General features: G+C 51.5%; 2 long non-coding RNA genes across 4 annotated transcripts; both read right to left on the reverse strand.

Annotated features, from left to right (window-relative positions):
* Positions 1 to 12,425: 12,425 nt before the first annotated feature.
* On the reverse strand, positions 12,426 to 15,810 carry LOC135307149 (uncharacterized). Of its 3 annotated transcripts, XR_010367877.1 has the most exons (5): positions 14,901 to 15,532; positions 14,154 to 14,261; positions 13,706 to 13,952; positions 13,076 to 13,241; positions 12,426 to 12,546 (listed from the first exon to the last, which is right to left on the reverse strand). It is a non-coding gene; the product is annotated as an uncharacterized LOC135307149 (long non-coding RNA). The 3 variants fall into 3 exon arrangements; XR_010367876.1 differs by lacking the exons at positions 12,426 to 12,546; positions 14,901 to 15,532 and adding an exon at positions 15,713 to 15,810 and having other exon boundaries at positions 12,923 to 13,241; XR_010367875.1 differs by lacking the exon at positions 12,426 to 12,546 and having other exon boundaries at positions 12,923 to 13,241.
* A 2,578-nt stretch (positions 15,811 to 18,388) lies between these two features.
* On the reverse strand, positions 18,389 to 21,992 carry LOC135307151 (uncharacterized). The gene is made up of 3 exons (XR_010367878.1): positions 21,702 to 21,992; positions 20,053 to 20,109; positions 18,389 to 19,075 (listed from the first exon to the last, which is right to left on the reverse strand). It is a non-coding gene; the product is annotated as an uncharacterized LOC135307151 (long non-coding RNA).
* Between the last annotated feature and the right edge of the window lie 1,100 nt (positions 21,993 to 23,092).

Here is a 23,092-nt window from a genome sequence, read left to right on the forward strand (position 1 = left end):
GACTGACATGCAATGGGAGGAGGAACAGTGAACAAAAGGGCAGGTCTTTGGAGAGATGGACGAGTGGGGCAAAACCAACAACACAGTGGGAAAGGAGCAACCCATTAGTAATAAAATATGCTATAACAATACAAAATAAGGGGAGGGGTTTATAAAACTGTCTGTTAGGACCGAATTACAATCAAAGACATGAACTGCAGTGGGGAAGCTCTGATTCAAGGTTCAGTTGAGCACTTCCAAATTATTTCCTGGCTGAAACAGATGGCCCAACTTGCCCTTATCACATGGAAATAAAGGGTTCCCCAACAGCAACCCATTCTGAGGCCCTTCTGGGCATCGGGAACACGTGTTGTGGTGCTGGCTGCATCTGTGGGAGCAATGGGGAGCATGAGCCTGTGCTGTGCTGCACTGCTGAGCTGGCAGCACGGTGGATACGGGCAGGACGTTCTCTGTTTCCCCCAGAGCTGGGGCCTGCAGGCACCTTGCCGGCCCTTGGCACAGGCTGTGCCAGCCAACAAAGCCCAGCAGGCCGGGAGGAGTGCCCAGGGGCAGCGCAGCTGCTTGGGCAGTGGCTGCTGCCAGGGACACGGGCCAAAGCCATCCCTGAGCAGCCACTGCCACCCCTGGCCCTCCCTGCCCCATGACAGCTCCCCCAGCCCCAGGGGACAGACTGTCAAAAAGTCCACAGCCAGCAAAGAGATTGTCCCAGGAATTGTGTGCTGCTTTTCCTCCCTCCAGTTGTAAATCCCTCAGACTGCTGTAAATGCCCACACGTGGTCTGATCAGCCCCTATGCTTTTCCACTCTGCTCTCAGAAATTTTGCAACAAATCCACCAATAAATTCGAGGTTACATCTGTGAATTGCACACTACAGTTTCCTTCATTTTTCCCAGTACCTGGAAGTTTCTATATTTAGTAATGCTCTTGAGGATCTCTGATTCTTTTCAGTATTTGGGTTTTTTTGTATTGAGACAGACGATACAGCCTAATTCATTTTAGTTTTTGCAGGTCTGGGTTTTTCCTCAGCATGATGGTTTACTTATTATCTACATGTAAACTTGTTTTTATTTATGGTTTTTTTTGGTTCCCCAAGGAATTATTTTGACATTCTGTCATTCACTTCATAGTTAATGTTCCGTAGAAGAACAATTTGGACTCTCTTTTTATAGAAATATAAAGATCTCAGAAAGCTGTATTTTTAATTTTGAGGACACTCTTTCTTCCCACTCCCACCTATAACAGTGATCCCTTTTGAAACATCTCTGAGGACATGTGGAGTTATTTGGGAAATGCTTGGCTTAACCTGGGTAATGGGTTACTATTTTCAGTGCTATAAACCTACATTGCTTCAAGGTTCACACCACGGTCCTGATTTGTGGCTCAATGCATGGATACCTGCCTGAATTAAAACAATGTTTGTGAGGCAGCTGAAGAGCTTAGACCTCAGAGATTAAAATTCCTGGGAGGAGAAGGAGGAAGAAAGGATAAAATCCTGTTTCAAAAGCTGTTTTCTCACTTCTAGTATGCCAGAAGTATGGTAGACTACACCTATCTTCAAATGTCATTTACTAACAGAACAACTCTCTACAGTGCCAGACTCCAGGAGAAATGACTCAACACTTTGCCTCCCAATGCATCAGCTTTAATTCTAGTGAGAGGTAGGCCTTAATTACAGTCCGATTAGAGCAAATCAACAAAGCAGTCTTGCCGTTGTGTGAGTGGCAAGAGGAATTTGCTTGTGAACAGATGAATATGTCCCACTCAGTAATGAACAAAATTTGCCCTGACTTGGAAGAAAGTAGACAAGGAGCAACGCAGTATTTGGGGTTTATCCAGGGATAAATGGGGCAAGAAGCTGTAACAACTTACCTGTTTTACAGAACACAAGTACTGATATGGCCAATAATGCACCCACATGAAGGGATCTTCAGGACATTCCTTTATTTCTCTAACCAGGAATGGGCAGCAAAATGCTGGCATTTATGTGAACTGGAAGCCGTGTTCCTCTCCTGTTTCTCCTTGAGAACACTGAGTGTTATTTGCAGACTTCACTGTCCAGCCCATCAATCCTCTTGTGGTCAATTGCTAAATGGCACAAGTACCAAAATACAGGTGCCAGCATAATCAGCCCAGCACTAATGCAGCACTGCTTTGATGGTGCACAGGAGCACAGAATGGCTTGGCTTGGAAGGGACATTTAAAGGCCATCAATCCCAATGGCCTGCAGTGAGCAGGGACACCTTGAACTAGGTCAGGTTGCTCAGAGCAGGAGCTTGAATGTCTGCAGGGATGGATGTCCACCTCTCTGGGCAACCTGTGCCAGGTTTTCATAACAAACAGTGTAAAAAATGTGTTTCTTTCATCTAGTCTGAATTGACCATCTTTTAGATTAAAACCATTCCCCCTAGGTCTGGTCATGAAAGGCTCTGTTAAAATTCTGTCCCATCTCTTTACAAGCCCCCAAAAGGCCCTGAAAGGCAGCAATCAGGTGTCCCTGGAGTCTTCTCTCTTCCAGGCTGAGCACTGCCAGCTCTCCCAGCCTGTCTCCAAAGCAGAAGGGCTCCAGCCCTCAGAGCATTTTGTCCCTCCTCTGGATTTGATCCAACAGGTCCATGTCCTTCCTGTCTTGGGGACCCAGAGCAGGATGCAGTACTCTGTCGTGGGAGAGACCGAGACACTACAAAGCAACACAGTCCATTTCTAGAAGACTTCAAACCCTGTTTTTATTCTAGCCTGCATGCTTTTTTTCCATTTTTACAAAGCTCTTAAGTTTATACTTTACTCATTGGTCATGAGATACAAACAAAATACTCATTGAAATAGGGAGTTGTAGGTTTCTGTTATTTATCCTTGTTTCTTTCTTGGTTTCTATGTCAACAACCTTGGTAGAAAATTCTTTCAGGGGTTAGCACGGATCCTCTTATCAAACTTCTCAATGGCTCACAGAAATCACTGTAAAACCTCTTCCACAGTACTCCAGGTGGGGTCTCACCAGAGCAGAGAGGTGGAATCACCTCCTTCAACCTGCTGGGCACTCTCCCTTGGATGCACATGGCTGCCTCATGTCCAGCCTCTCTTCTAGCAGCAACCCCAAGTCCTTGCTGGAGCTGCTCTCCATCCCTTCATGTCCCAGCCTGTGAGATCAGCTGAGCTGGGACTGTGTCACAGCCCTTGGGCAGAGCAGCTGGGCAGGATGAGCTCCCTCCCGAAGAAGGCAGATCCAGCTCCCGAAACAACTGCACCCTGGCCATGAGCTCACAGCAGGCTCTGAGGTGCCAGAGGTCCCAGAGCCCCGTGGTTGCACAGCAGCACAAGGAGCCAGCAGTCAGTCCCTGAGCACAACTGTTGCGGCAGCAGCGGCGGTGGCAGCAGCGGTGCTGACGTTGGGACAGCGGTGTCGAGACAGCGGTGGCAGCAAGAGCTGCGGGACTGGCAGAGGGCAAGGCACCATGGCCCTTGCTCTGCGCCTCCTACTCCTGCTGCTCCTGGCCGTGGCCCTGCCTGACAGGGCTGCCCAGGCTGCTCCGCTGCAAGCGCGGCGAGCAGGTGAGCCGGCAGCCTGGCTGCCCTTTCCCGGGACAGCGCTCCCTGCTCCCCGGGAAGTGCTGGGGATGGTTTTGCTCAGGGCTTTTGGGAGGGTTTCCTCTGTGGGAGGGAGGGAGACCCAAGGGGCCTGGGGCTTCCTCAGTTTCCACTCCAAGGATGTTTCACAGAGCTCGGAAATAGTGTGGAGAGTGACCGGGGCAAGGCCATAGCTCCCCAGCCCCTGGTACTGCTTTGGTCATGGCCATTGACATCTGGCTCCCATGGCCTTATCCGACCCATCCTCATGAAGAGGAACTACCTTTCTCTAATGTCCTCGAAGAGACAAGACCCAAGACACAGAAGTCAAAAAATCCCTGGAGGCAGCCAAACATCTGGACCAGATGATGAGTGCACAGGTGAGACGCCATGGTCAGTGCATTTCCCTCCCTTGCAGTGCCCAGATCCCTAAGGCAGAAGGAGATTCCAGTACACCATGGGAACACTTCTGATCTGTGCTCCCTTCTAGGTGAGGGTGCTGGGATGGCTTCTCCAGCAGTGGGGATGGAAGATGATTTGGAGCCCTTGGGAGTTTCTGCAGGTTAGTTCACCAGTTTCCCTGAGAGAATAATTATTGTAAGCCTGGAAGAACAAGGTGACAGAAGCTTCTCTGGCTGTTGAGTTACAGGTGTGTCTGCAGGGAGGACTTTTCAAGCCCCAGGGCTGGATGCTGCACACAATCCCAGCTCCCATGGCAGGGGTGAGTAGTGTGTCCCTGCTGACACCGCAGGCTGAGTCCTATTTTTGTGGGATCCATCCACATGAACTGGAAGTACTTTTAAGGTCCTCCAACAGTCAGTACCAAAGAGGAGACAGCAAGTTCCTGGAGTCAGGAAAACATCTGGGCCAGATGCTGAGTGACCTGGAGAGATGCTGTGGTGGGTGCATTTCCCTCATGCTTCCCCTGGGACTCAGCAGCCAGGGGCTTTGGCTGCACATCTGGACACGCCGTGCCCGGCACAGCGGGAAGGGATCCATGGCAGCCTCGCTGCTGCTGCTGCTTTCACGCCCTGCAGGGCTGTTTCCCAGCCTGGCCTGGCTGCAGCTTCTGCCCAGCCCCTGCAGGAAGGCATTTGGCATCTGCCACCAGGGAGCCCAAACTGCACCATGGGCCATGCCCACCCTGAGATCCCTTGCAATTTCCCAGTCTCCAGGCAGATCACAAGAGGTGGTGGTTTGGAGAAGGGAGGGGCCTGTCCAATCCCAAAAGCTCATCTGATTTCGTGATCCTTGTCCATGACTTTCACCAGTGTTAGCTTCTGAAGATGACACCTCCCCAATGGGGAACTGTCCCATCTGATCCATCTGTCCCTTTTCTTTCTCCAGCGATGACCCAAAATCTGGCACAGAAGGTGGCTGTTCCAGGAAGAAGCAGTGGCTCAGTGGCAGCCTCTTCTGCAGGAGAACAGGCAGTTCCAGGCACTGGCACAGCAGGTGATTGCTCCAGTGTCTCTTGAGAGGGCCTGAGCCTGTCCCCTGGGGCTGGGGGAGCTGTCACGGGGCAGGGAGGGCCAGGGGTGGCAGTGGCTGCTCAGGGATGGCTTTGGCCCGTGTCCCTGGCAGCAGCCACTGCCCAAGCAGCTGCGCTGCCCCCGGGCTCTCCTCCCGGCCTGCTGGGCTTTGTTGGCTGGCACAGCCTGTGCCAAGGGCCGGCAAGGTGCCTGCAGGCCCCAGCTCTGGGGGAAACAGAGAACGTCCTGCCCGTATCCACCGTGCTGCCAGCTCAGCAGTGCAGCACAGCACAGGCTTACGCTCCCCATTGCTCCCACAGAAGTTATCAATGAAACAGGAATATATGCCCCGGATCCAGAGCGCCTCCCAAGAATTGTCTGCCCCCAGGATGTGTGCAGGACCTGCATGATAGGCACGGTGGTGACAGTGTTCACTGTGCCACTTGTGCTGATAGGGTGCTATCTTGGCATTCGCAAGCTGTACGAGCTCAGACGGTCAGTTGTTGATTTTTCTCAACAGTTTTCTTATAACTCTACTTCTGGCATTGGTAGCATGACTGGGAGTCATGCTACTGTGGAGTTGTGGCCAGTCCATGGTTGTCCAAAGAACTCTGCTGAGGGTTCTGCTGCTGCCCAGTGCTTCCATTGGCCTCTTAATTGCTGGGCCTTGTTCTGTGGGTGCGCTGGGGCTGCAGCCAGTGCTGGCTCCCACTGAGGCTGCCTGGCCAAGAGCAGCCCCAGGGGCACAGGGCAGAGGCAGAGCAAGTTCTCAACAGCATTTGGGCAGCACAGCTCAGGACAGGACAGGACAGTGCTTATTTAGTACCTCATGTAAAGTTTTACAGTAAGAGTGGTGTTGCAGGTCAAGCAAATTTGCTCCAGATCAGTGTTAAAACAAATCCAACGTGATGAAGGTTTGGCTTTGGCCTTGAGACTTTGCTCTTTGTGTGAGCCCTGCTCTGGATTGATTCCCAGTCAATCTTGGAGCTGGTTTTTGGCGAAGGCTCATCCCAGCCCTGAGCCTTGGCAGTTCTCTGGCCTCAAAGGGACAGCTGAGGCTGCACTGCACATGACTGGTGTTCAAGGCTCCATTATCAAAGAGTGTTGAGATGTTTAAATTACTGTATTCTTACTACATGGCTTTTGTTATGAAATTCCTTCATTAGTTTTTAAAACTTAATTGCAATAAAACTTCTTTCCCAGTGCTTTTTCCAGTTATTTGATATAGTCAGTGATGGCCTAGTTATCCCATGGCTGAATTAGAAGACTGTAAGTATTATAAAATGAAATAATGTTGACAATCTTAGGTCTTTCACAGACTCCTGAAACTTATGTTGGTTTGATGTGACCAACAGAAGAGTTTGGCTCTGCTTTTAATTGAAACAAGCAGCAGAGCTGGAACCTGTTGAAGAGAGTCTCTTCACAGCTAAAGCAAACTGCCAGGGTTCTTTTATTCTAGCTCTAAGCAGGAAGATAAAAATCTCTCAGCAGTTAATACTCCTGACCAGTAACTGATATAAACTAGGCATTTGGGCTGTTTGCTGCCTCACCCCTGAATTCCTCAGAGCTGCAGCTCCTTGTTCTCTTGGCAGACAGGGGCTGGCTATGGATGACAGTCACGTCTCTGGCCTGGTGCACACCAGGTCCACACATGAGCTGAGGGATCATCCTTGCACACCCCATCCTGGAAGAACCCAGGTCAGTGATGAGTCTGACACAGTTTGATGCATGGTAGCAAAAGAAGGCAAAATAAAGGCTAGAATTGGTACCATTCTTTAATATGCTTTTGCCACCAACATTATCCAAGTTCCTGTGCTTGTTTTCCTGGAGAATTTGCACTCAACAGAGCTTCAGTGCCTTTGATCAAATCAGTCTTAAGAGCAGCTAGGGGCTGGTCAGTCATTTAGATGTCAGTACTGACTGGGGTCCAGGCAACAAAAGAACATTAGCTGCAGGCCACCCATACAGCTTTTCACCTTAATGAGCACAAAGCCTTTATTTTTGCCAACGGAGGGATGTTGGGAGGATTTTTGCACCATTGGGCCAAGGCACAAGGCTCTGGATCTACACAGCACTTTGGTAAGGAGGGGAACACAGGTGGGGGCAATCCAGGCTGTTAGCAGTGCCCCCACCCCCTGATTAGGGACAGCACAATTGCTTTTAGAGCTCCTTAACCAGCTGGTGAAAAAGTCATCTCCTTTTCTTGCCCCCTGCACACTGCCAGGCAAGTTGAACAGAAAATCTGCCTCTTCCTCCATGATTTCTGAGCACCAAAGCAAAGAACCACAAAAAAAACCCAAAAAACCAAAACAAACAACAACAACAACTACAACAACAAAAAACCCAAACAGCTAAAATACAAATAATTTTTTGACCAGTCAAAGCTTTTTTTAGAACTTTATAAGACTGACTGAGCCAGTGCTGAATTAAGAGTGGCACATGTTATGTGTCTTGCACAAAGTATGGGACAGCTGCTGCCATGCAAACGTGGGTGCAGGGTCAGACCCTTAACTTCAGACACAGCCCTGCTTTCCTGAGGGACAGAAATTCACCTGTTAGAATCCCTTGGAGCTTCTGGAGCTGCTCTTGGCCCTCCTGTGGATAACTGGGCTGCTGTGGAGCACTGGAGAACTTTCAGCTTGGTTCCTGTTATGTATATTATGGTAATTCGTACTGATAGAACACAAATATATATATATAAAAGAAAAAAATATCAAACCTTGAAATCACAGTAGCAAGGGAAGAGGGGATTGCTTCACAGGGTGAGGAAACCGCAGCTGGCAGTCGGGTAGGAGGAGTGTCATTAACATAGGAAGTGAACCCAGCCGGCACAGGAGATTGTCGTTCTCACTGGTGTGAACAGGAGGAGGCCCAGCGATGGTGGCCCATGGAGATGTTCATCTTAGACAGAGGGGACCATCAAGGACATACATCTGCATACGGGATTCCGGTAACCGAAGAGTGGATACACATCAGTTCCCAGACAAGGTTCTGTCCAGCACAGGACGGAGAATAGAGGCATCATGAATGTGAAGAACCCTGAGGAAAGACAAAGGGACTCTGCCACGGGCTAGAAAAAGAGTATAAGAATGGATTCTGCCAAGCGGCATTGGTGAACAGGGGGGATTGGGTGCGATAGAAGGCGGATCTGTGTTCACCCAGCTTCCATCCCAGGGTCAGTGCTGTCCTTGATTGTTGGCTGTCGGGACTGTATATCGGTTGTGAATAAATTTACATTTTATTTTTATTGAATTGGCTGGATCGATTTTTACCTGTAACAGTATCCATGTATGGGGGCCTGCAGAATCTAAGCAGCATCTTCCTTGGCTAACAACAGACTGGAAAGGAAAAACCAGCATCACAAACCTGAGAGATGGAAAACTTTGGGCTGTTTGAGATCAAAAATGTCAACTAAAAATCTCGGTGGTGAAGAACAACCTTTCTGACAAGGATTCCAGTAGAATAAATGACACAGGTGTTGGAATAACAGCCAGTGCCCACAGCAATGACAATTCCTTGGTGAGGAGGGTCCCAATTCCTTGGAGAGTCGGCTGAGTAACGACACTCACAGCCAATGTGGCTACATGTCATCCTCCTTTATTAAGCAACTTTGGCATATTTATCCTTCTCTATACACTGTCGCACGCCACTGGTGCATAATGCTGATTGGTTAAGTAGCTATATTCACACATACATCTTAATTACTGATTGGTTGTCACACTATAAGCATCTTTAGCTAAGGTGTGCCAAATGAGCAGTTCCCACAACGTGCTTGGCCCATTTGGTTTCATCCTGGCACAATGCTCATTCTTCCTTGTTGCATCTATTTGAGGACAGTACATGGTCTATCTTGTTCCTGTTTGAGGACGGTACATGGTTTTCAGAGTAACTCTGTAATCTGCAGACCAGGGCTGTCCAATTCCCAAAGGGGAATATCATGGCATTGTTCAGCCAAGAATCCTTCTACACCTTGGAATAAAAGGCAGTGCCCACTGCAAAGACATTTCCCTGTCCTGTGGGCTCCACAAACCACACATGAACATGGCACTTTTCCTGAGTGCTTCCCAAAGCTTCTCTGCAAGAAGCACTGGAGAAGTGCATGGGGCAAGAGTTCTGCAAGTGCCAGGCTCTTGTGCAGCAGAAAAGTCATAAAATATGAAAGATTCTAGCAACCCAAATAAATCCATCATTTATGGCTTGTAAAGACTCCAGTGAATCTCAGTTGCTTCAGGGCAAAAACAAACACAGGGCAAACTTTCCCAAGTGTGCTTTCATGACAAGATTCCTGTTTGGCTGCTCCTGTTTGTGGAAGAAGACAAGATTACAAGCTGTCCAGCTGAAGAAGGAAAGGAGGATGTACACTTCCCTTTCATATTTTCCTACTGACAAAGGAATTAAGACAGAGAATTTGGGTAAATGGAGGGATAAGACTGGAGTACGGATGAAGTTTTACATCCTAAGATACTTCATTTGCTAAAATACAAATACTTTTGTTGTACATGGATCTCCTTGCTAAACCTCTTTGTCTTCAAACTCCCTTCCTCCATGGCAGAACTGAACAAGCACCATATGTCAGAGCCTCAAGTTAAAAGCTCTGTGATGAGATAATTTTAATGGATCCATTACCAGTCCGTGGGGTTGCTGTCATGAGGAGCTCAGGTGGCTTTTTGTTGAGACCCAAATCAATGAGCCATTTGTCCCAGCTCCACCTGTCCTGAGGCAGCACTGGCTCCACTGTGCCATTTCTAAATGAAAACAGAATCTCCTAAAGAAGCCAGGCCAAAATCACAAGAGAGTAGTCACGAAAAATAACTTAGGTAGTTTGCTGGGTATTCATCTAACAGCTACCACCTTCCCAAAGTCCAGGCTACACTTTACGGGGCTCTTTGCTCTGTAAGCAACCTTTCAATTGGTAGTGTTTCATACCCATGCAGAAGAACAAAAAGCCACTTCCACTGTAGAAACATGAGCTGCAATTATGCAGTAAGCTGTGCTCAGTAGCTGACCTGCTGCAGTAGTTTTGAGGCAGTTTTAGGCAGGAGGTACTGCCATAATATTTCACAAGAAAATTATCAAGTATCTAAACTATGCAGTATTATGTTATTTTCTACCTCCAATATTGCCTGCTCGTGGCTTAAGGAAGAAAGGTATTTACCAGCCATCATAGATGAAAAAAATTAAAATCCATAAAGGGCTTTCAAGGATATCAGAGCGATGGCCACCAGTCATTATCCAGCTTTGCAGGATTTCAGTTCAAAGTCAATCTAAACAAGCCAGCATATGTCTAGCAAGAAGGAAATCACAGTTCAGGTTTGCTCCTCCACCCAAGCTTTGTTATATCAAAGATGGATGGTATTCTTTTCCAGCTCTCAAGAGATGTGTCATAATGTACGAATAAACAAAATATCATGCATGGAAATATTTCATAGATTGTAGAAGTTCCTTTGAGAGGAGCTCCCCGGGAGTCCCCGGAGGGCCCCCTGGGCTGTGAGTTCGCTGGCAGCAGCAGGCACGCAAGGAGACTCCACACGGCTTCTGAGGGTGCTGATTAGATGAGGGTTTATTGGGGGACCCAGCCCCGGGAGTAACATGGTTTCAGAGGGAGAAGGGGGAAAGGGAAAGGGAGGGGGAGAGAGGGCGAGCCTAGGGGAGAGATGGGCCATGAGAGAATCTGGTTTTCCTCGCACAGCTTAAGAGGGAACTTCAAAGTGGGTGCGAAATAAGATTTGGGTCAATGGAATTGCAGATTCATGGGACTTCAGAGGAGGAACACAGCTTGGAATAAACCATATATTTTCAAGAGGTACATTTTCGAGACAGAGCATACTATTTGAATAAAATGCAACACCACAATAGATTAGTAAGATAGATAGATAGATAGATAGATAGATAGATAGATAGATAAGGCAGACAGAGATAGATGAATGCACATGCTTGTATCACTTTACAGAGAAAGGGATAGGGAAGTGACAGGTTATTCTTTTCCATACATGGGAAACAATCTTTTTCCCAGAAAAATCAGCTTCCTTCTTCAGTGACCACCGGGGTATCTAAAGACCCCACCAAGAAGGCCCTGTGATGCCTATGGCCTGTGCATCCAGCAAGTCAAGAAAGGAAGGCCGGCCTCTTAATACTAAAGAGGTTAAAGAGGTTTATTCTTGGTTTTTGGTGGCAAGAGGAACGAACTGAAGCCACTTAGTCTAAAATGCCTGCACAAGCACCAGTGCAAATCACAGCCAAAGGAAGGATGAAGCCAAGGTGTCCCACAACCATGGCCCAAGCAGACAGAGATCCTCCTTCAACCCTGGCTGCATTGAAACCCCACTGACTGCCAAGAAGAAAAGCGCCCTACTGAGAGCAAGCAAACTTAACCCTCTCCCATGACACAAATTTAGAAGGAAAAAAAATTTAAAATCCCTACACCACCAGACACAATTCCCAGTGAGAAGGGTTGGAACTCTCTGCCCCCCAGCACTTGCCCAGCAGGCAGGTTCACAAAGGTGCTGGGAGCTAAGCTGTGCCCTCCGAGGGAACAGAGCCAGCCTCCCTTCAGTGGGAGAAGGCGCGGCCTCAGCTGTAGCCCCCGGTGCCTGCGGTGGCCCAGGGCACGGCCATGGCTGTCAATGTGTTGGGCTGCAGCACAGGGCAGGCTGGAGCTCAGCAGCCTCAGCAGAGCCCAGGGCCACGGCCCTTCCCTGCCGGGGCCCGAGCCTGGCCCGGCCCGGCCCGGCCTGAGCAGCCCGGACTGGCCCAGGGGATGGGCTGCGCCCGCCCGCTGTGCCCACAGGCTGGGCCCAAGCCTTTGCAAGAGGCTTTCTCCCAGCTTGGCAAAACCTCGGCCAAATGTCCCAATGCCGTGCTGAGAAGAGTAAAAAACCCCCTCAAATTTAACCCTGCTGCCCAATGAATGAGGGATCCCTGCACACCTTAGGAGAGGCCAACAATACTCCTTTCTGCCTCATAAGGATTCCCTGCACCCCTCAACAGGGACTCCAAAATATCCCAGTGTGCCTCTTCAGGTCCAGGCCCAGATGATCCCCCAGAAGGAAATGTGGCCTCAGCCCAGGGACGCTCAGCATGGGCTCCCCCTTCCCCTCGGGGCCCCGCCACTGGGCACAGCAGCCCCTGCCTGGCTCCTGCCTGCTCACACCGTGGCCATCCACGGCTGCTCCTGGGCATGGAGCTCAGCCAGTGCTTTTGCCGGGGGGGCTTTGCTGCTGCTACCACATGCACATAGCTGCGAAAACTCTAATTCTTTATTTAAACATAGAATATGGGACAAGCTCTGCCCTGGCAGACAAGGGCTGCCCACCTTCATTCCTGGCCGGGGAACAAGACCAGGGGACTCAGGGGGAGAGGGTCTCGTTGAGGAGGGGTGGGATTTGGGATGGCCTCATGGCGGGGATGCAGCCATGGCAAGGCAGACAGGGGCAGAAGTGAAGAACTGGGATAAAGTTTCAGGTTCTCATTGCCTCTGTTTTTAGGTGCGTCTTCTGAACATGCACAGGAGCACCTGTGAAGAGAGGAGGTGTCTGAGGCCCCAGCTGCCAGTGGCACACAGGGACCCTCGTGCACAGCAGGGCCCAGAGCTGGCAAGGCTCCCCAGCACGGCTGGAGCTGCTGGCACAGCTGGGCCCAGCTGGACAGCTGCCCCTCAAGGCCACGGCCAGCAGGGACGGCCCTGGGCAGGGTCCCTGGCCAGGAGCGGGCCCCAGAGCGCCTCTGCCTTTCAAGGGCAACCTCGGCCCTGCTCTTTCTCCTCCCCACCTCCCTCTGCCTCTGCCCTGTGCCCCTGGGGCTGCTCTTGGCCAGGCAGCCTCAGTGGGAGCCAGCACTGGCTGCAGCCCCAGCGGGGCCCCCAGGACAAGGCCCAGCAATTGAGAGGCCAATGGAAGCACTGGGCAGCAGCAGAACCCTCAGCAGAGTTATTTGGAGAACCAGGGACTGGCCACAGCTCCACTGCAAACTCTCTGGGAATATTCCCTGACTATGAGCAGCCTTTAAAGGAAGCTGCTTGAGGCAGAGAATCGCAAAACACTCACCATTTTCTCGTCCAGCAATACCAGATTCCAGCAGAGCACAAAAGCAGGCACAGTGCTGCACCAGCCACAATGGCCATCAACTTAATCAAACAAGGTGTTCCCCAGCAGAAAACTCTTCTCATGCTTTTCCAAGTGTAGTCAGAATGTGTTGAGGTCTCGGCTGCATCTGTGGGAGCAATGGGGAGCGTGAGCCCATGCTGTGCTGCACTGCTGAAATGCAGCGTGGTGGATACGGGCAGGACGTCCTCACTCCCTGTTTCCTCCAGAGCTGGGGCCTGCAGGCACTTTGCTGCCCCTTGGCACAGGACTGCTCAGTACCCAAACCCCCTGAGCCTGCATGCCGTAATTCCTCTATGCTGTGCCCTTCTCTTCCAGGTAACACTTGTCAAAGACATGGATAAGGACAAGGAAAATGGCCAGGATTTTGGAGCTGCTCCAGGGCCCTCTGTCCTGCAAAGAGCGGCCCCTCCAGGTGTGCTCAGGGACTGGGAAATGGCAGGGGATCTTAGGCTGGGCATGGCCTGTGGTGCATGGATGCCTTCCCGCTGTGCCGGGCACGGCGTGTCCACATGTGCAGCCAATGCCCCCGGTTGCTGAGTCCCAGGGGAAGCATGAGAGCAATGCACCCACCACTCTGGCTGTCCACACCACTCCGTTTTTGTTCCAGATGTTTGGAATGGTCCAGGGACTTACGAGCTCCTGTAGGTTTCTTCTTCCTTCTTGGAGGACCTTAAGAGAAACAGAGTTCCATTTCCCAGGAATGGATCTCACAAAACGAAGTCCCAGCCTGTGGGGTCAGCAGGGACACACTACTCACCCCTGCCATGGGAGCGGGGCTTGTGTGCAACATCCACCAAAGTCCTCCCTGCAGAAACATCTGTAACACAACAGCCACAGAGCTTCTGTCATCTCTGCTGATCTGCACGGGCACCCCTGAGCCAGAGGAGCAGTGAGGGGATCGCGCAGCGCAAGGGCACACACGTGCCTGGTTCTGTGCTGGCACCTGCAGCGCTGCCCCCCCGGCCCAGCTTTGGCCTCTGAGCTGGCAGCTCTCCCAGGGGGAAAGGCCTTGACCTACCCTCAGCATCTCTCAGAGGCTCAGTAATGGGTACAGGTTGGGAATTCAGATCGTCTTCATCAAAAGTATTATCTTCGTCATCAGGATCGTCTTCATCATCAGGTTCACCTGCAAAGGACGGACACAACAGCTCCTGTGACACTGTACAAGATTCTCCTTCAGGCCCGAGTGGCAGTAAGGGCACCTGGGTGACTGGTGCCCTCCAAGGCACTCCCTCAGCTCTGCCTCCCACTCAGGAGCAGGGGCATGGGGACCACGTTCCTGCAGTGGCCCCACACTGGCATGGAAGGAGCCCCTTGCAGGGCAGTCGGGGCAGAAAAGACTCCCTGGAGCTGCCAGCAGCTCTAAACCCAGACACGGGCAGGGCCAGGGCTTGAAAGTGGCAGCAGGAGTAGCTCAGGCTCCCTGGGACAGGCAAAAGAGCTGCCAAAGGCTCAGCCCCGGGGCACAGCCCTGGGCCCGGCCCCTTCCCTCTCTGCCCTCTCCCTGGCTGCAAAAAAGCACATGGAAAGACACAGTGACATTGCCCACAGGAGGAAGATGGACAGCTAAATGCTCCTTCCTCCCACTGACAGCAATCCTGTGGGATAACTGTTGGGTACAAGAGTAGAAATTTGGAGGCCAGGATTTCCAGAATCCATCAAACTTCAGAGGATCTTAAGGGAAATGACAGAGGAATATTACTCTGGACAATGATTACACTTGGACAATGATTGCTCTGTTAGCAAAGAGTTGCTGAAAACCTACCATCACCAAGCTCCAACATCCTTAAACTGTGCTTTAACAGTGTTTCCCAGTGATGGAAGTCACGTTCCCAGTCTAGAAAGGAGCACAGATGGGAACTGTTCCATGCTGTGCTGGGATCCCCTTGTATAGGGAACCGAGCACTGCAAGGGGGTCAGGTAATGCAGTGTGCCCGCACTGCCAGGCAGCAGAGAGGACATCTGAAGCCTCAGCAGGGCTCAGGCCCAGAGGCACAGCAATTACCTCCTGGGCCTGTGCCTGGCAGCGCCTCCCTTCCTGAGGCAGAGGCTGCCATGGAGCCACTGCTTCCTCTGGGAAACTCAGCCTTCAGCACAGGCTCTCGTTCCATGTCTGCAGAAAGGAGAAGGCAATGCTGGATCAAGTGTGGCTCTTCCCCAGTGGGAATGTGTCATCTTCAGGAGGCAATGCTTGTCTCAGTAATGGATAAGATCCAGGAGAAAGACCAGGTTATTGGGGCCGCTCCAGGGCCCTCCCTCCTCCAAAGAGCTGCCCCTCCAGATGTGCTCAGAGACAGGGAAATTGCAGGGGATCTCAGGGTGGGCATGGCCCATGGTGCAGTTTGGGCAGCCTGTCAGCTGATGCCAAATGCCTTCCTGCAGACGCTGGGCAGAAGCTGCAGCCAGGCCAGGCTGGGAAACAGCCCTGCAGGGTGTCAAAGCAGCAGCAGCAGCAGCAGCAGGGCAGCAAGGCTGCCATGGATCCCTTCCCACTGTGCCGGGCATGGCGTGTCCAGATGTGCAGCCAAAGCCCCCGGCTGCTGAGTCCCAGGGGAAGCATGAGGGAAATGCACCCACCACGTTGTCTCTCCAGGTCACTCCCGATCCTGTGCATGTGTTTGGATGCCTCCAGGGACTTCCTGTCTCCTATAGGTTTGTTCCGCCTTCTCGGAGGAAGTACTTAAGAGAAGTATTTGCATTTCAGGTGAATGGATCCCATAGAACCAGGGCTCAGCCTGAGGCATCAGCAGGGACACACTACTCACCCCTGCCATGGGAGCGGGGCTTGTGTGCAGCAACCAGGAAAGGAGCCTGAAAAGTCTTTGCTGCAGACACACCTGTAATTCAACAGCCACAGAAGCTCCTGTCACCTGCTTCCTGACAGGTTCTCAATGATTATTCTTTTAGCAACATTGACAACATACCTGCTGGAGGGTTAAGACCCTGGAAATCTTCATTAAGCCAAGCTGCTGGAGAAGCCTTCCTAGCATGCTCGTCTAGAGGGGAGCACAGATCAGATCAGAACCATTTCCATGGTGTGCTGAGATCCCCCTCTGCCTTAGAGAACTGGGCACTGCAAGGGGGTCGGGTAAGGCCTTGGCTGCCAGATGTCAGTGGACAAGGCCAAAGGTGCACAGGGGTCTGGGGAGCTCTGGAATGGCTCTGGTCACTCTCCACACTCTTTGCAGGCCCTGTGCAACATCCCTGGGGTGGTGGCTGGAGCCGCCCAGGCCCCGTGGGGGCTCTGTCCCTCCCACAGAGGAAACCCTCCCTAAAGCCCCAAGCAAAACCATCCCCAGCGCTTCCTGGGGAGCAGGGAGCGCTGTCCCGGGAAAGGCCAGCCAGGCTGCCGGCTCACCTGCTCGCCACACTTGCAGTGGAGCAGCCTGGGCAGCCCTGTCAGGCAGGGCCACGGCCAGGAGTAGTAGGAGGAAGAGGCGCAGAGCAAGGGCCATGGTGCCTTGCCCTCTGCCAGTCCTGCAGCTCTTGCTGCCACCGCTGTCCCGACACCGCTGTCCCAATGTCAGCACTGCTGCTGCCACTGCCGCTGCTGCCGCAACAGTTGTGCTCAGGGACTGACTGCTGGGTCCTTGTGCTGCTGTGCAACCACGGGGCTCTGGCACCTCTGGCACCTCTGTGACCTCAGAGCCTGCTGTGTCCTCAGCCTGCTGTGACCCCTGAGCCTGCTGTGACCTCATGGCCGGGGCAGAATTTTGTGGGAATGGATCTCAAGAGGTGCCCTTCCAGCAAGGAGAGTGTGTCCCTGCTGGTAGCTATGTGCAATCTAGCTCTTTTTCACAAGAAGTGAGTTATACAATATTGGACACGTGAGACATTTCATGGTTCTACATGCCAAAGCAATGTCATGTCCAAAATTCAGCTCACATTGGCCATTCCCACTATTGCAGGCAGCCCCAGCCCTGCCCCGCTCCCACCAAGTCCGTGCTGTGCGCTGTGCTGGCCTTTGACCCCTATTTCAAAAGTGGAGGACTTGATGCCATAGCTTACAAAAGTAATGCAACACAGGCCATCAGGGGAGCTGCACACTTTAGGCTATACCTTCAGCCATCCTAAAATCCCCCTGTGTGCCATCACAAGAGACCCCAGACCCCTGCTCAACTTACAGGTGTCCCTCGGCCCCTGCACACCTTTCCACATACAGTAAATTCCCTGCACAATTTTTGGGTGCCCCCAGCCTCTTGCACAGCACAGAGATGATCCAAAGCCCCTGCATGCCTTCAGAGGGACCGAAACATAAGACTTAGGGAGCAGCAACAGGGCTGAGCCATCTTCTGTGTGTGCTCACCACGTGTCCCTGGGGGAACAGATGAGGCTTGGGGGCAAATGGCCACTCTGCTCATAAGAGATCTGCGGGTGCCACAGGCTCAGGCTCAGTCTCTGTCTCTGGGCTCTGAGCTCACCCCTCAGGCTAAGAAGGACTTCCTTCAGAGTCCAGCCTCATTCCATTGATCTCAAGGCAAGCACTTTCTAGGTGGTTTCCCTCTTTTCCTGGGCATGCCCCTGGACGGGGTCCAGGCCGAGATGATGCCACAGAAGGAAATGTGCCCTCAGCCCAGGGATGCTCAGCATGGGCTCCCCCATCCCCTCGGGGCCCCGCTGCTGGGCACAGCAGCCCCTGCCTGGCTCCTGCCTGCCCACACCGTGGCCATCCACGGCTGCTCCTGGGCATGGAGCTCAGCCAGTGCTGGTGTCGGGTGGGCTTTGCTGGTGCTACCACACGAACATAGCTGCGAAAACTCTATTTCTTTATTTAAATATAAAATGTGGGCCAAGCCCTGCCCTGGCAGACAACGGCTGCCCGCCTTCAGTCCTGGCCAGGGAACAGGACCAGGGGGCTCAGGGGCAGAGGGTCTCATTGAGGAGGGGTGGGTTTTGGGATGCCTCATGATGCTCATTCAGCCACCGCAGGTCAAAGAGGGGCGGAAGTGAAGATCTGGCATAAACTGTCAAGTTCTCATTGCTTCTGCTTTTCTGCTTGTATTCTGAATATGCACTGGAGCACCTGTGTAGAGAGGAGGTGGCTGAGGCCCCAGCTGCCAGTGGCACACAGGGACCCTCCTGCATAGCAGGGCCCAGAGCTGATTTGGGAAGTGCTGTGCTGCCCCATTTCTTCAGCCCCACTAGCTGCCCACACCCACAGTGGGACTGGGCCGCCCCCAGAAAACTGTCGAATCTGGGCTGTGGCTGCAGGGCACAGCTGCTCTACAGCACAGCTGGACTTCCTTGGGGGTAGGACTGCCCTGAGGGTAGGGACAAGGAACGGGGTGAGGTCTGCTCTATGTTTTCCGAAGGTGATTACTCTACAGACGACCAGGGCCAGACCAACACTGCATTAAAGGCATACACCAACTTACAGACTTGGCAGGGTCCCAGGGCAGGATACAATCTTTAGCCAATTGGGAGAGACTGAGGGTGGAACACCAGGCGGGGAATACAAGGTTTAAACCAATTGGGGATTACAGGGGAGGGGAAGAACTTAAACAAACCAATGGGGTTCTGAAGGATACAAAACTGATAGGGAAATTTCAAGAGCAAGGGGCAGGCTTGGAGAGGGACTGACATGCAATGAGAGGAGGAACAGTGAACAAAAGGGCAGGTCTTTGGAGAGATGGACAAGTGGGGCAAAACCAACATCACAGGGGGGAACGGAGCAACCCATTGGTAATAAAATATGCTATAACAATAGAAAATAAGGGGAGGGGTATAAAACTGACTGCTAGGACTGAATTACAATCAAAGACCTGAACTGCAGTGGGGAAGCTCTGATTCAAGGTTCAGTTGAGCACTTCCAAATTATTTCCTGGCAGAAACAGATAGCCAAACTTGCCCTTATCACATGCAAACAGAGGGTTCCTCAACAGCAACCCATTCTGAGGCTCTTCTGGGAATGGGGAAGACGTGTTGTGGTGCCAGGTGCATCTGTGGGAGCAATGGGGAGCGTGAGCCCGTGCTGTGCTGCACTGCTGAGCTGGCAGCACGGTGGATACGGGCAGGACGTTCTCTGTTTCCCCCAGAGCTGGGGCCTGCAGGCACCTTGCCGGCCCTTGGCACAGGCTGTGCCAGCCAAGAAAGCCCAGCAGGCCGGGAGGAGAGCCCGGGGGCAGCGCAGCTGCTTGGGCAGTGGCTGCTGCCAGGGACACGGGCCAAAGCCATCCCTGAGCAGCCACTGCCACCCCTGGCCCTCCCTGCCCCGTGACAGCTCCCCCAGCCCCAGGGGACAGACTGTCAAAAACTCCACAGCTAGCAAAGAGATTGTCCCAGGAATTGTGTGCTGCTTTTCTTCCCTCCAGTTGTAAATCCCTCAGACTGCTGTAAATGCCCACACGTGGTCTGATCAACCCCTATGCTTTTCCAGTCTCCTCTCAGAAATTCTGCAACAAAGCCACTAACAAATTCTAGGTTACATCTGTGAATTGCATGCTACACTTTTCTTCATGTTTTTCCCAATACCAGGAAGTTTCTATATAAAGTAATGCCCTTGAGAATCTCTGATTCTTTTCAGGTTTTATTTTATTAAGACAGACGAAACAGCCTTATTGGTTTTAGTTTTGGCAGGTCTGTTTTTTTTCTCCGCATGATGGTTTACTTATTATCTACATTTAAGCTTGTTTTTATTTATGGGTTTTTTATTCCCCAAGCAGTAATTTTGACAGTCTTTTGTTCACTTCTTAGTTAATGTTCCATAGATGAACAGTTTGGACTCTTTTTTTATAGGAATATAAAGATCTCAGAAAGCTGTATTTTTAATTTTGATAACATTCTCTCTCCCTGCTCCTAGCTTTTACAATGATGGTTTTTGAAACATCACTGAGGATAGGTAGAGTTATTTGGGAAATAACCAATAGGCTTGGCTTAACGTGGGTATTGGATTATTATTTTCAGTGCTATAAACCTACATTGCTTCAAGGTTCACACCACGGTCCTGATTTGTGGCTCACTGCATGGATACCTGCCTGAATTAAAACAATGTTTGTGAGGCAGCTGAAGAGCTTAGACCTCAGAGATTAAAATTCCTGGGAGGAGGAGGTGGAGGAAGAAAGGATAAAATCCTGATTCAAAGGGTTTTTTCTCACTTCTAGTATGCCAGAAGTATGGTAGACTACACCTGTCTTCAAATGCCATTTACTTACAGAACAACTCTCTACAGTGCCAGACTCCAGGAGAAATGACTCAACACTTTGCCTCCCAATGCATCAGCTTTAATTCTAGTGAGAGGTAGCCTTAATTACAGTCCGATTAGAGCAAATCAACAAAGCAGTCTTGCCATTGTGAGAGTGGCAAGAGGAATTTGCTTGTGAACAGATGAATATGTCCCACTCAGTAATGAACAAAATTTGCCCTGACTTGGAAGAAAGTAGACAAGGAGCAATGCAGTATTTGGGTTTTATCCAGGGATAAATGGGGCAAGAAGCTGTAAGAACTTACCTGTTTTACAGAACACAAGTACTGATATGGACAATAATGAACCCACATGAAGGGATCTTCAGGACGTTCCTTTATTTCTCTAACCAGGAATGGGCAGCAAAATGCTGGCATTTATCTGAACTGGAAGCCGTGTTGCTCTCCTGTTTCTCCTTGAGCATACTGTGTGTTATTTGCAGACTTCACTGCCCAGCCCATCAATCCTCTCGTGGCCAATTGCTAAATGGCACAACTACCAAAATACAGGTGCCAGCATAATCAGCCCAGCACTAATGCAGCACTGCTTTGATGGTGCACAGGAGCACAGAATGGCTTGGCTTGGAAGGGACATTTAAAGGCCATCAATCCCAATGGCCTGCAATGAGCAGGGACACCTTGAACTAGGTCAGGTTGCTCAGAGCAGGAGCTTGAATGTCTGCAGGGATGGATGTCCACCTGTCTGGGCAACCTTTGCCTAGGTTTAATAAGCAATAGTGTAAAATATGTGTTTCTTTCATCTAATCTGAATTGACCATTTTTTAGATTAAAACCATTCCCCCTCGGTCTGGTCACAAAAGGCTCTACTAAAAATTCTGTCCCATCTCTTTACAAGCCCCCAGAAGGCCCTGAAAGGCAGCAATCAGGTGTCCCTGGAGTCCTCTCTCTTCCAGGCTGAACACTGCCAGCTCTCCCAGCCTGTCTCCAAAGCAGAAGGGCTCCAGCCCTCAGAGCATTTTGTCCCTCCTCTGGACTAGATCCAACAGGACCATGTCCTTCCTTTCTTGGGGACCCAGGGCTGGATGCAGTACTCTGTCGTGGGAGAGACCGAGACACTACAAAGCAACACAGTCCATTTCCAGAAGGCTTCAAACCCTGTTTTTATTCTAGCCTGCATGCTTTTTCTCCATTCTTACAAAGCTCTTAACTTTACACTTTATTCATTGGTCACGAGAGACAAGCAAAATGCTTATTGGAATAGGGAGTTGCAGGTTTCTCTTATTTATTCTTCTTTCTTGGTTTTCATATCAAAAACATTGGTAGGAAATTCTTTCAGGGGTTAGCACGGATCCTCTTATCAAACTTCTCGATGGCTCACAGAAATCACTATAAAACCCCTTCCAGAGTACTCCCAGTAGGGTCTTACCTGAGCGGAGGTGGGGAATCACCTCCTTCAACCTGCTGGGCACTCTCCTTTGGATGCACATGGCTGCCTCACGTCCAGCCTCTCATCTGGCTGCAACACCAAGTCTTTCTCGGCAGGTCTGCTCTGCATCCCTTCATGCCTCAACCTGTGAGATCAGCTGAGCTGGGACTGTGTCACAGCCCTTGGGCAGAGCAGCTGGGCAGGATGAGCTCCCTTCCGAAGAAGTCAGATCCAGCTCCAAAAGCAATTCCACCCTGGCCATGAGGTCACAGAAGGCTGTGAGATCACAGAGGTCCCAGAGCCCCGTGGTTGCAGAGCAGCACAAGGAGCCAGCAGTCAGTCCTTGAGCACAACTGTTGCGGCAGCATCGGCGGTGGCAGCAGCGGTGCTGACCTTGGGACAGCGGTGTCAGGACAGCGGTGGCAGCAAGAGCTGCGGGACTGGCAGAGGGCAAGGCACCATGGCCCTTGCTCTGCGCCTCTCCCTCCTGCTGCTCCTGGCCGTGGCCCTGCCTGACAGGGCTGCCCAGGCTGCTCCACTCCAAGTGTGGCGAGCAGGTGAGCCGGCAGCCTGGCTCCCCTTTCCCGGCACAGCGCTCCCTGCTCCCCAGGATGTGCTAGGGAGGGTTTCCTCTGTGGGAGGGAGAGAGCAGCAATGGTCCCTGGGCTCCTCCAGCCACCCCTCCAGGGATGTTGCACAGGGCCTGCAAAGAGGGTGGAGAGTGACCAGAGCCAGTCCAGAGTTCCCCAGGCCCCTGTGCAGCTTTGGCCTTGTCCATTGATATCTGGCAGCCAAGGCCTTACCCGACCCCCTTGCAGTGCCCAGTTCTCTAAGGGAGAGGGGAATCCCAGCACACCATGGAAATGGGTTCTGATCTGATCTGTGCTCCCCTCTAGACGAGCATGCTAGGAAGGCTTCTCCAGCAGCTTGGCTTAATGAAGATTTCCAGGGTCTTAACCCTCCAGCAGGTATGTTGTCAATGTTGCTAAAAGAATAATCATTGAGAACCTGGCAGGAAGCAGGTGACAGGAGCTTCTGTGGCTGTTGAATTACAGGTGTGTCTGCAGCAAAGACTTTTCAGGCTCCTTTCCTGGTTGCTGCACACAAGCCCCGCTCCCATGGCAGGGGTGAGTAGTGTATACCTGCTGACCCCACAGGCTGAGCCCTGGTTCACTGGGATCCATTCACCTGAAATGCAAATGCTTTTCCTAAGGTCCTCTGAGAGGGAGGAACAAACCTAGAGGAGACAGGAAGTCCCTGGAGGCATCCAAACAGATGGACAGGATCTGGAGTGACCTGGAGAGACAACGTGGTGGGTGCATTTCCCTCATGCTTCCCCTGGGACTCAGCAGCCAGGGGCTTTGGCTGCACATCTGGACATGCCGTGCCCA

This window comes from Passer domesticus, chromosome 9 (genome assembly GCF_036417665.1).
Source record: "Passer domesticus isolate bPasDom1 chromosome 9, bPasDom1.hap1, whole genome shotgun sequence".
NCBI classification, from domain to species: domain Eukaryota; kingdom Metazoa; phylum Chordata; class Aves; order Passeriformes; family Passeridae; genus Passer; species Passer domesticus.